Genomic DNA, 13,334 nt, shown 5'->3' on the forward strand with positions numbered 1-13,334 from the left:
TGCCTTTTTTTATTTGTATAAAGACAGGATCAGATCCTGTTGCTTCTGTAAGGCTGTTGAGTTCAATATGTCCCAAATGTGAGAGGGACAGCAAGTAAAGATGTGTACGCAATAGCAATCTTTATTGCAGGAATGTAGTCTGAATATTTAATATTTAATAGCCATGTGAATGCATTTTAGTTTTCTGTGATTTTGTGTTACAGACCAGGTTTTGAGCTTTCTTTATGGTTGCAGTACATTGGGGGTAAAGACACTTGTATTTTGCTTTGATATAGCACAGCGAAACATTTTTGAAACAATGCATGCAGTCAGTCTTTTATTTATGATTTTGTTTGTGCTCAACAGATTGCCCATTTTAAACGGGAGGGCATGAACACTGTTGCCTTCTCAGTCACCTTGCCGTTAAGTTGAAACATAGCAAATGGGTAATGTATGCATATATGTGGGGACTGTTTTAACCCACATTTCACACCACCACAATCGATTCATTGGTTTCGGGGAACAAAGCAAAACTAACAGCTCTTGCCCAGCTGCAGCAGGCAAGAGCTAGAACATATGCCAGTATCAAAGAGCGGGTAGGGCAGGAGACCCCTACCCAAAACGATGGAACAAAGGGAGTCCAATCGTCTTGGCAAGGCATGGGGTTACTTAAATGCTCTATTGTATGAAATATGAATGGGTCGGCATTGTGAATGACAGTGTGAGGGGCTTGTCTGCGCCGCCTATTAGCCACATGATTAACCAGATTACACGGGGAAATGGCTAAGGTAAATAAGGAGAGCCTTCTGCTGCTTCCTCCCCGAGGCCGAGAGCAGGGTGTCCACAGCCTTCCGTGTAAGGAGGAACTGAAAGGAAGGGGGTGGAGAGGACCGGGAGCTAAGCTGCAAATGCTGTGATCAACAATACCAAGGATTTCAAGGGTAACAGTGTGAACACATCTTTCTGGTCAACTTACACATCGGTATTGTTCTCTGTTGCCACGCAATGTGGAAGTAAATTGTTTGGCCTTGTGTCCTCTCAGTTTTCTCTCTGCCTTCCCAGATTAAGGGAGACCCCTTGAGTCATGACCACAAAGAGTGCAGTAGGTGCAGTGTGTGTCCTGCCACGTTCTCTTCCTCCGTAACCTTCTTGCAAACAGATCAGCTCTCCACTCCTTCCCCACCATGCAGCTCACAGCTGCTCAGCTGTGAAAAGATCCATCTTGGCAGCTCAATAGAGCAAGGAGAGCTTACTTCAATCGGAGCTATTTTGTGATGTAGGAGTCTTATGGTGCATACAATCAGCTGTGATTCAAAATAAACATACATTTACATTATGGAAGATCAGGCTAGAGCAACTGCACTTTCAGCTGCCTCAGAGTTTTCAGTCTTCAAAACGTCTGTTTGCGATGCTTAGAAAATCAGTGGTGAACTGAGCTGCAGTGCTGACACTGTCCATGTCTCTGGTTCTGTGTGATGATCTCAAAAGAAGCTATATCAGAAATGATCAGGTGTGTGTTCACAGCATGGAATGTATAATGCAAAATACATATGTATGATACGTTATAGATTTAAACTGTTTCGAAAAAGGAAAAAATTGTCTCAAAGAAGCTGTATAATATTCTAGCTTTTCAGAAGAAAAGGCCACTAGTATTTGTAGGTCTTGTAGCATTCTTTAGAGCTCCAACCTCAGTCTCTTTTATCCCGTGGAGGGTTAAATTGGAGGTGCTGTATGACTGACTCATTGCAATGGAGCTGTCAGTGCCTAAACTGGGATGCAGCATCCTTGCAGGGAGGAGCCCTTATGCCAGGAGCTCTTTGACGCAAGCAATGTGCTCAGCTACAGGGCACTTGAAGCAGTTGGGCTCCCAAAGGAAACCACAGGTCCCTTAGTGTTTTTAGGGAGATTCTGGTACCTAAACTTGGAGATGCTCAAAAAGTATTTAAGTGGGTTAAACTGAGACCTGGTTCTCACTGGAATAGAAGAGAATTTAAAGACAATAACTGTAATCATGTTATTGAAATGAGGGGAAAGGGGCAGCCTGACTTGAGTGAATTTCTTTCTTTTTAGTTTCAGGTGACCTAGTAACAAAACTCAGCACAAGTTTATGAATAGTTTGCATTGGCCCAAATTTTCATTCTTTCCTAAATAAAATATTCAGCCAAAGCTTTTTGCCCAAGACTAACTTGGACTATTACATTGAGATTACTAGTTAATGGCAAAACAGGTTAAGAAACAGACTGGTTAATAATAATAATGTTAAACTCTTCAGTACTCTATGGATGAATAATCATAAATATTCAAATAGTGCTCTACTTAAGAAAATGTTCACAAATCTTAAGTTTTCCTGCATGTTTCACAGAGAAAGTGGTGTAATTTTCACTTTTGCTTTGATACACATTTGGTGTCAACCCTGGTCATGCAGTCCAGGTGTAACAAACAAAATCGGTGTTCAGTCTCATTGCCACAGAAAGTAGTCAAAGTGGGGAAAAAAAAAAAAAAAACACAACAAAAACAAACAGCACTACCAAAGTGAAAAGGCACTCAGCAGAACTTTTTAGAAGAATTAAGTGGATGTTTCATTGTGTTTAGCAGTTCTTCTTTCAGGTCTTTACACACCTAGATGTTTGGTAAAACCCCCAAAATACAATTGTGCAAAGCTCATTTCCTAATTACCATGTGGAGTGCTTATTGCAGTTTTCCTAAAGTTTCTGGTGAAACTCAGCTCTTTGCTCCTTGTTCTTTCTTTTCTGGGAGTGTTGATATCAGTGTCCTGACCAGTTTGGGTATTTATATTATTTTTTGTAATCTAAACTACTCAGAATTTTCATTTCTTGCCCTAATCTGCTGTTCATTGTCATTTTGCTTAGTTTTATGGTAACCATTTCACCCACAGATGGATGGATGCTTGCCTATCCTGAGGCAGTCTCTTGAGTTTGCCTGTGTATATGTTTTGAATAGCAGGTGTGACCACCTATTAAGCTTGTGTTTTTTAGTACCATATTTGATTACATTTTTGACTTGCAAACATGTTGAATTTACTGAATTTTATTGAATGTTTCTGTTGAAGTGGAACGAATTAACCCTGTTTTATAGTCATTCTTTATTTGAGTGCAGGGTTTGATTTTTTTATTTTATTTTATTTTTTTTTCACTGCATAACCATCTTCATTTGCAACATAAGGATGTCTAGAGCTTTGTGTATGGGCACTTTAATTTTTTTATTTTTTTATTTTTTCCTAACTAAATCAGAATATCTTGGTGGAATAGAATGTTTTGTATAATCTGTATATTGTCTACAAATGGTGCACTCTTACTGCATCCTCAAGTTTCTGTTAGCTTGTATATAGTGAAATTTTCCATGTCCTTCTGGTTTAAAGTACTATTTCTGTGATTATCAGAACAGATGTAATGGTGTTGATAAAAGCTCAGTTTGTATCCTTTGTTACCTTTAAACCTGATTCTCTACAGCATTGTTTTAGGTTGCTGTTGTGCTTGCATGCTCAGAAGAAATGTCCGTTGAGCCATCCATACATATGTAGTCTGCCAATTAAAAGGAGAGAAGCTTCCTTGGTAGTTTTCTTTCCACTGTTCTGCTTGTTGTTAAACAGATGTAGTGGAGGAGTATATTGATTCCACTGCAAGAAGGAAGGGTTAATTGATCTGATAGTGAAGTGATGGGTTTTCGCTGAGAGGATTTTTTTTCCGATGGGGAAGGAACAAATTGATTTATTGGTTAGTTGAAGGAGAGAATTGACTGGGAGAGGCAGTGAGATTTGATGAATGTTAACTGCAGGAAAGAAGGGCCTTTCAAATATATGGACAAATATTTATTTCTTTCCTCATTTGTCTGTCTTCATGTGAAATGGAGATGTGTGGTTTTATGTTGACTCCTTTTGGCATGGTCTATTTCCTTGGACTTGTGCAAGATGGGCAGCCCTGGCTTTGTGTGAAACATTTTCTCTTCAGAAGTATGACTGGAAACATTCCCACATTTAAGTCTGCAAAAGTTTTCGCTGCTTTTTTTTTATCATTATTTTTTTCTAAAGCTGCTTTTTGCACTTCAGTTTGCTGAGCCTGCCAGTAAATGTTCTTTGTCATTTACTGCAATTGCCTAATCCAGGCCTGGATTGTAATGCATGTTAGGTATCTAACTCCAACTAAAATCAATATGAATTAATACTTTTTCCTTTAAAAAATCTTCCAGACTTTACTAGGTAACTCTCTGTATTGCTAGGACCAGAATTGCCTCCACAGATGTTGTCACTGCCCCATAAACCTTTGAAGGAAGGACCTTGTTTTGTTCTGCATCCTACAGTACCTGGTGCCACAGCCTTCTTGTTTCCAGCTAGGGCCTCTAAGTGCTATGTTAATGAAAAAATAAAATAAAAAATAAAACAATAATTGTAATACCAAAAACAGTAACACCAGTAGTAGTAAATACTTACATATTGGTGCCACACAAATATTAATTACTTCAATGTTTAATTTAATTTCTAATTAATTTAGAATTAATTTCCTAATTTCTGTCTGAATGCAGTTGTCATAAGCTTCCTTTAAGAGACCTGTAAGAGACCAGAAGTGTTTTAATTTCCATTTTACGAAAATGGAATAAAAAAGCTCAAAATACTGTCATTTGAGGACTCTAACTCCTAGAGCGACCTCAAGGAAGTTTGTCCTCTCCTTGGGAAAACCGTGTTTGTAATGGGGTTAGGGAAGGAGCCTATTCGGGGAATTTTCCATGTTGTGGGACAGAAAACAGCAAAATCCCCAGGGGTCAGAGCAGTTATTGGAGCTCAGTGTTGTAATGTTACAATAATTTCCCTCTTGCAATGACATTACCCTAGGGATTGGGGGAAAACTGAATGTTGCAGACCATTCTGACTTGTGAAGAAGCTGTGTTTGTCCCTTCCTCCTCTACTATCCTTCCAATCTGCCCAGGCATGCCCTGGCCTTATTTTTTATCACCATTAGATGAGATTCAGTTGCTTTTAAAGCAGGGGTGTCATAGGAGTGAGCTCTGTGAAGAAGTAATATTCAGATTTATAAACTCCCAGAGGGATAAGGAAGGACCTTTAATTAGTGAATAATAGGCCTAGCCCATAAAGTGCCCATTAAAAAAAATTAAAAAAAAAAAAAAAAAGACAGCAAAGCAGCCACATATCAGGAAGGAAATGGATAAGAAAAAAGTTTTCAAAAAATTGGTATGTAAGAAAGAATTCTTGGGTGTGGGTGGGAGGTTGCCTTATTTTAAAATGCACTATGTTCAAAACATAGGAGCAGCTTTGCTCCAGGTTGCTTATCCTAGGCAACCAGTTACACCTCCATGCAATTGAGGCAATACCAGATGGAAGTGAGTGGGGGAAAGGTATTAAGGGAAATTTGTGCAGCTGGAAAAGATCTTTATATTTGAATTCTTAATGGGAAACTTATGAACACACCAGAGCTGAGCAAATATTTCATACTTTATATGACAATACTACCAATAGCAGTGAGCTGCTACAATTCACGATTTGGCTAGCGCAGTTTGGCTGATGGAGCAGGAGAGGTGTCACTGTCATATGATGATAGCCCTTGCTCTCTCCTGCACTGCCTGGGATTTCACCTTGGACTGAGCCAATCTATCATTCTGCTAAGGGAAAAATAAGAAGTGGGTTTCTCCATAAAACAAGCGAGTGTGATTGAAGGATGTTTTGCTCCCCTTTCCTCCCTAATAATTTACAAGTTTTCCCCTGTAGGAAGTGGAACCTGAGAAAGTTTCTTCCAAAATGAAAAGCTCACTCACAGATTGACTGTTAAATGTGCGCTGTGTGTTTGTCAGGGATGCTCTAAGTGGTACTAAAGCTGACAGAATACAAGCAGGAGCTGACAGCTTCACTCCAATTACAGCTGATTAAAGGCTGCAGGGGCCTGGGGGCCCCACCTCTAAAAGAGGACCACTGCAAATTCACCAGAGCTCTTGCAGCCTGTGTGTTTTACATTGTCTGGCACAGAGTGCTGTAGGTATCATACTCAATAATCAACTTCTGCCTCCAATTTTGGAGTGTTTGATAACAGAAACAGACAAGAAGTTAAACATGCAAATGAGAATTGCATTACGTTATGTATGTACATTGCATTGTGTACGACAAGCAGCAGTGTAAGATGTAAGCACTGCAAATGTTGAGCCTCAGTGTAAAGTTTAGAGCCATTTGTGGCTCAAAGCTTGTGGTTGGGTCATCTACCAGCCTCCTCCCCATTTCCAAACAATTTATTTATACCATAATAATCCTTTCATGCTGTGCTATGAAGGCAGCTGAGTGTAAGTGCTGGGAGCCTGTCACTGTCACCCTGCTTGCCACTCCTGCTCCGCTCCCATTGTGGCTGGGCTGTGTGACTGCCTGGAAGGAGCTGAGACCTCATCACGTCTGCACCCAAGCCATGGTGGGATGCTTGTCTGGGAGCGCTGCCTTCATTAGATGGCTGAGCACATAGGTTGAACTTTTGTGGATGGAGCATGCTGGCTGCTCAGTTTGGGGGCTCTTACCTATATTTATGTAGCCAAGGCACTCAAGCCTAGCTAGTGATCCAGCCTGCCTCAGTTCTGAAAACCTAACCAGAATCATTTAAAAAAAAAATCTCACTATCAAAAAGTGCTTAGTGCTGTCTGGAAAGAAGAGAGAAATCACATCTGCTGTTCCGATTGTTCTTGTTTGTAACTTCCAAAAGCTAACAAGCATGCTTTTCTCGTGTATGGTCCGTGCACCTTTTACCTACACCTATGCTGAACCAACTCCTCTTTGAGAACATTTCTTTCTCTCAGTTCTGTCGCAGGTCAGTTTTACATAATGGGTATTTTTTTGTTCCTTCACGAATGCCTAGAGAACATCACATCACAATATCCCCTCCCAAACATTGGATAATGAAACATGACAGTGTAACAGGTGGGTTATTTTTTTGTTGTTGTTGTTTGGTTCGTTCTGTTTTACTGAAACCATTAGAGATTTTTCTTTGCATTATTTCTACCAGGAGCTGTCTGTTAAGCAAAACAGAAAAGCAAAGACAGCCATAAGAAGCAAAACAACCATATTTCCCCCTTCTGCCCTAAATTTCAGTCTTACTTTATTAGTACCAGAGGCCGGATTCTCAAAACTGCTGATTAAAAAATAAATAAATCCATGCAATCTTTAGAATACTTTTGCAGAGTGCTTTTTTAAAACACAAGAAAATAAATCAAAGCATGTGGCTTAAAAATCAGAACTGCAAGCACAATATATAGTAGGTCAAGTAATAGATTTTTTTTTTGTTACATTAATCTACTAATATATTTTTAGAAATGCTAAATATTTAAAGCTCCAGACTGAGAGCTATTATTAAGGTGATTTATTTGCATAGTTGATCTTAGATAATGCTTTTGATCTCCATTTTCATTCACATAACTGGAAATTAGTTTTTCAAATGTGGATAGCTGTTGAGAGGAGACACACAAGATGTGTCTCAACAAAAGACACTCAAAAAGCAAATCATTCCTTATCCCTCAGTGATGGGAAATTGTTTGTAATTAGTTTAGGCAAATTGTTTAACAGCATAGTAGTAGTATATCACCAGAGCGTTTTCATACTCTGAGCCCTCTTGTTTTTTAAAAGGAAGCCAGTAAGACCTAGAGGCTTTTAAAGTGCAGCACTCAAGGTTTGCTGATTTCCTCTAAGTGAGCAACAAGAACTCTGTATATTTCAGTGGATATGTATGTATGCATCTGCATATATTTCTATATATACACACATATATAGCCATTTATTTAAGTGTATATGTAACTGTATATATATAAGTTCATGTGTATATAAATTGTAGGCCATGAAAAGAAACATATATACAGTCTATGTTCGTCCTCTTCTCCAGACTTCCTTGGGTCTATCTTTATATTTATTTGTTTAAATCTTTTTGGGGGGCTTAATTAAAGCTCTGCTGGAGCTATTAAATTCTGCCTCAGATGGTATTTCAAATTTATTTTAAGATAATACAGAATGTACTAACAATAATAGGAGAATATAATTGCCATTACTGAATGAGTTTATCTTTTTTTTTTTAACATAAAATAGCACATATAAATTAGAATCCATGTATAAAAAATGTACGTACCTCAGAAAAGATGCACTGAACTTTTGACTTGGATTTGGACTAGAGGAAAAAAAAAGAGGAGGAAGTGAGTTTATGTGAAAGACTGGAACAGAGAGAGCTCAGGAAAAGCAAACATGCTTTGCAAAAGTAATTCAGTTTGCATAATTTATTTCAAATATGTATCCTCTCTGGTGTGTGAGTGCTCCCTCTGTTGCCCCTCCCTCCTCCCCTCCCCCCCATCACTTTTCTTGTAAAAATAGGAATTCCAGTGCTGCTTGCGTTCCAATATGCCAGTTCAAACAGGGTGCCTGGCAGTAGCTCAGCACCTGTGTACTTGACTACTTACTGCTGATGAGCCTTGCTTGCCGGTAATCTAGATTTATGGTAAGTCTACCCTTTTCCTTCATCTACAAGGTCCGGGGATGTTCGGGTAGCCAATCTGCCCTTAAATATGTCTCTGAGGAAATGGTGCTAATTAGTATTGGAATTTACAGCCTTCCATTTTATTGACTTGTCCTACTTTCTCCGATAATTAACTAATGAGTAAAGTAATGAGCTATGTTAGTCAGTCATGATGTTCAATTAAACAGCAAATCAATTATTGAAAATAGTTTTGGACAGCTCTTTTATTGTCATAAGGTAGGAGTGTGGATGTGTGTGCATGCATGTCTCCAGTGCATGCCCTAGATGTGGCAGCATCCGTCTCCGGAGGGTACCTCATTGCAGGGAAGAAGGGGGCTGCGTGGCCACAGCCAAAGCAGAGCACTGTCCCCTCTTTCCCACTTTGGCTGCCCTCTGCTCAGCTCTGCTAAACAACACCATGATGCTGGGGCTTCCCAAAGTGAGCTTCTTTGGATGGGGTGGAGGTCCCAAAAGCTTGAGAAATATGAGATGGCTATAAAACAGTGAGCGCTTTTTGTAATGCTGAGGACAGCAGAGAGATGGTATGAGGTACATGTGCCCATTCAGTGCTCTGACCCCTCTGCCTCTTTTCTTGGTACATGCAATACTTTCCACTGGGAAGCCATGATGCCCTGTCCCAGAGCTGGCAACAGAGCAGCAGGGACCAATGCACAGATACGAGTCTTCAAATCCTGCCTCTCTCTTGGTTACAGCGGTACCTAGGAGGGACAGAGGGGATGGCAGGGAATTCAGGATGTTTCCCCAGAGGGCTTTCCATACCACCCTGAGCAGCAGTTGTCCACTGGAAGGGGTTCTCGGGACCATTGTGTCACAAATCTCCTGCACCATGCCCACCAAACTTGGGAGCACCACTGCACATTGACTCCTGTGTTGTGTTTTGCCAGGGCGAAGCAGTGACTCAGGGCTTGACTTCAGTCCTTACAACACAGGTGGCTTCTTTTTCCATGGGCCAGCCACAGATCTTTTTGAGAAATAGGCAGTTATCATCTCCCTGATGTTGTGTGTAGAGTTGAGGCTATGAAATATGAGGGGCATACATAGGGCTGTAATTTGCATCATCATTTAGTAACTTGCCAACTCTTCAGTGTTACCTATCCTTTCATTTGACCTTTATACCCTTCCTGTTTCCATCAGGTCCTTTGCTTCCCAATTTCTGCTGCACCAGCTGATTGGTGCTGCTGGCACTGCTCCCAGTAGTTCTAGGTGCTCTCATGTTCACCTTCCAGGTGACACCCAGCTTGTTGCACTTGCTGTTACTTTTAGTTCTTCTTTTGTTTTGTACTTTAGCATTATTTCCACATACAGCAGGCAAACATGACCTAAAAACTCAGCAGTCCAGGAAAAACTTTTACATTCCTACACTTTACCAATACCAATTAGTTTTGACTCAGCAGCAGAATTTCTTTGCAAATGGCAGTGATACCGCGTTGAGCAATGTGATGATTTTAAAAAGGCAATAAAGTAAAAGTTCATACTGGAAAAATTAGGTTGGCCTTAAAATTTTAACCTAATATCGTCAGATATGTTGAACCAGAAATAACACTCCTAAAGCCCTGCCGTGCTCTCTTCCAGTTTTGTTTGCATAGCAAAGTGGCACAAATAGTGCCATGCCATTGTTGTTGGCACTGTAGTCATACAGATTTGCCCTATAATTATTTGTTATTAATAATAGTCATCGCACAACCCTTCTTTTTTTTTCTTTTTTTTTTTTTTTCCCAAAGGTAGTGAGCATGAAGAAAGCTACCTTACCTATCCCAAACTGAGAAGGAAAAGCAGGCCAGTGAGCAAGGTGCTTGAATATGGAGACAGCAGACTGAGTGTGTTGGCTGTAGCCATCCAATTGAATTGAGATTCATTAGAAAAACAACAAGGCAAAACAAATCAAACACAGTTCAAAAAAGGCAACATAAAGTTTTCATTTCCAAAGAGTTTTAATTCACTGTTTGTGCTCTTTACTGAGAATATGCAAGGAACACAAACATTCCCATATGAATTAAATTACACTTTACATATGAATTACATTAGAAATATGAGCTACACTAAAGAGATAATTAGTGCTGTCCTGGGTTATGTGAGCACAAACAAAATTAAATAAGAACAATTTCAAAGTCAAGTTTTGCATTGCCTTTTCAACTAAGTTGGTTTAATCAGTGATAATGACTGAAATAAATCCACTCCATATAAAACAATGCACAACATATCAGACTGTGTGAAATGCTATTACTAAGCCTTGGTAAATCATGCAGTCAAGCAGGAGTACGATGTCACAGACACTATGCTACGGAAAATGCGCCACTGCTGGGTGCCAAATGCTGAAGGTGATGGTCCCTGAGGCTTGCGAGGAAGCAGTGTCTACAACAGGCCAGCGTTGCCGCTCTGCAGATAGTGATGGGGAGACTACAAGGGTGTGTGCCAGGGATTTTTTTTAATCCTTACATAGGAATGAGAAAGGGCAACCCCAGGAAAACGCCAGTGCTAGCACAGTGCAATGGGAGGGAGGGGAGCGGGAGAAGCAAAGTTGGGGGCAGAGGAGCAAGTGAGAAAGATAAAAATACCCAGCAGAAGCAGACTACCTGCATGGAAGTGCCTCAGCCCCTAAATAGAGCTATGGTTTATGACTACCTTGCCTAATGAGCTAAACTCTGGTGACCATAAAACTGAAATATAATTATGACATTAAAGATGCCTATATTTGAACTTAATTATTAATTAATTTAATGAGAGAATAGGAGGTTGTAAAATTGCTAATTAAATGGCTCTGTAAAACTGCAGACGGCAGAGGATTTACCAAATGATGAATCCCACAACAGTATTTGGGCTATATCAATATTCTATTAATATACAGCAGAATGCCAGAGGTACTGGCTAGTACACTACTCACAGTTAAGCCGATGTGACAGGCATACAGAGTGAAAGAAAATGAAGTACATAAAATTCCAGATGACAGCAACCTTGAAGACGATCTCTGCCCCCACCTCTGTGGCAGCTTCTGAAATCAGTTAAACAAACTCAGAAATGCAGGATAAAAATCAATCTTACCATTTCAAACGTGAGTGAATTGGCTCGAAGCAAACGACCCACCTAAGGTCTTAGGCACTGGAGTGCTGTGCCGCTCGCTCTCTGCTTGCGTGCGGGAATGGTCAGAGCTAATCTGGACTTAAGTGCCACGGAGCGGGAGAGACGCAGCCTGAGAGTGTGTGGCGTGTGTGCGCCCACATGTGAAAGAGGAGCTGAGTGAGAACAAAAAATAACTGTCCCTGTGTGATTAGCGAAATGAAGCTCAAGTGAACCTGCGGGAGCTGCATTCAGACCTGCGGGGGACAATTTTAGAGATTCCCACACTGCTCTGTGAGCATGCAATGAATTTTCATTGCAGTGTTCGAATGGCAATGCCATTTGGATGACATTCATTTAAAAATACAGGGAAGTAGTGTAGGAAAATGTTTTCTTTTAGCATAGAGCCTGATTCAAGCAATGTCAAAAGAAAACATGTGGGGAGGTCTTACTCTGTGTGTGTCTAAATGTCTGTCGTGACTGATTACTGGGGGAAAAAAAATAGGTATACTTTAGGTATCCTTTATAGTTTTGTAGGAAACAATGAAATACTGCTGAACAATGCAACACAAAAACACCAGGTCAAATATATGAGGTATGTTTTAGTATTTGCATGAATCCTTAAACTGTTCTTTTTTTTTTTTTTTTTTTTTTAAATTTTTTATTTTACCTGCTATATGGCATGGCTATCTGACACATTTTGTTTTTTCAACGTACTGTTGACAGCACCAAGAGGTGATTTGACAAGAAAGATCAAAGTAGCAATATCAAGGAAATAGGGTGGGAGGGGGAGTGGGTTCTCCCCACTCTAAGGAGAACATCACAGGTATCGCATTAACATCTCCCATTTCTGGAAAACGGATGGAGGCTAAATATAGGAGTTTTGTTCCCAAGTCCTTTGTGAGGTCTGAAGAAAAAAAATCAACTTTCTGCACCTGAGTTTCTGCTTTTTTTGAGCTAGGAATAACAGCAGCTTTTTGCCACCTATTATCCAGGTTTATATCAGTAAACAGAAACATGTAAGCAATTTCTGAGAAGGTAATGTCTAGAAGTCACTTCTCACTGACTGGTTTGGGACAAGACTTTAGGAAGTGTCACTTCTTGTTTTGTTTTTTAATATCTATCTTGGGAGATATGAACAAGGTAATTTTAAGGAGCTATGTGCTTCACATGATAGTCTGGTTTAACTGATCTTAGATACTAATACAATTCACAGTCTCTCGATACTCAGAAACCTCACTGGTGGGCTTTGTGTGAGAATCTATAGCTAAAAGAGCTTCTGCTTTAAAAAATCTTGATCCCAATTTAGAAAACTACTGTGGCTGGTTTCCATCTTATAATATGTGCAATTAATAAATATGAAAGCTTCTATGCATTTATTATCATTGTTTCATGCCCTGCAGTTTTATAGACCCAATTTCTCAAAAAGTGACTCTTACCAGAAATAAAACCAGACAGATTTCTTCTATTGTGAGACCAGCTATCAAGGCTGCCCCCCTGACTGAAGGCTTTTGTGAGGTCTGAACTGTGTTTCATTCATACAGGTTTCGATCCCAGCAACACAGACAGTGAGTTAGCAGTTGGAATTGGTGGGTTTCTAGTAAAAAGAAAATGCCAAATGAGTCGTCATCACTATGTTGCAGGTTACATATTTAGACTAGTGAAGCAATTGCCTCATTATGTTCCCCAGAGCAAACATGGGCTGAACTTTATTACTTGTTTATATACTTGTTGTATATGGCTTGTGCTCCTTGCCAGAGAAATTATACCTGCAGCACAGCG

At 39.9% G+C, this 13,334-nt stretch overlaps 1 long non-coding RNA gene across 1 annotated transcript in view; it reads right to left on the reverse strand.

The window, feature by feature from the left end:
• Window positions 1-11,678, reverse strand: part of LOC121065749 — a 33,121-nt gene extending 21,443 nt beyond the window's left edge. The window contains exons 1-2 of the long non-coding RNA XR_005817291.1: window positions 11,538-11,678; window positions 8,097-8,135 (exon numbers count right to left, since the gene is read on the reverse strand). This is a non-coding gene — a long non-coding RNA (uncharacterized LOC121065749). The remainder of the gene's footprint in view (window positions 1-8,096; window positions 8,136-11,537) is intronic.
• Window positions 11,679-13,334: the final 1,656 nt, after the last annotated feature.

The sequence above is a fragment of the Cygnus olor genome, chromosome 2 (assembly GCF_009769625.2).
Source record: "Cygnus olor isolate bCygOlo1 chromosome 2, bCygOlo1.pri.v2, whole genome shotgun sequence".
NCBI classification, from domain to species: Eukaryota; Metazoa; Chordata; class Aves; order Anseriformes; family Anatidae; genus Cygnus; species Cygnus olor.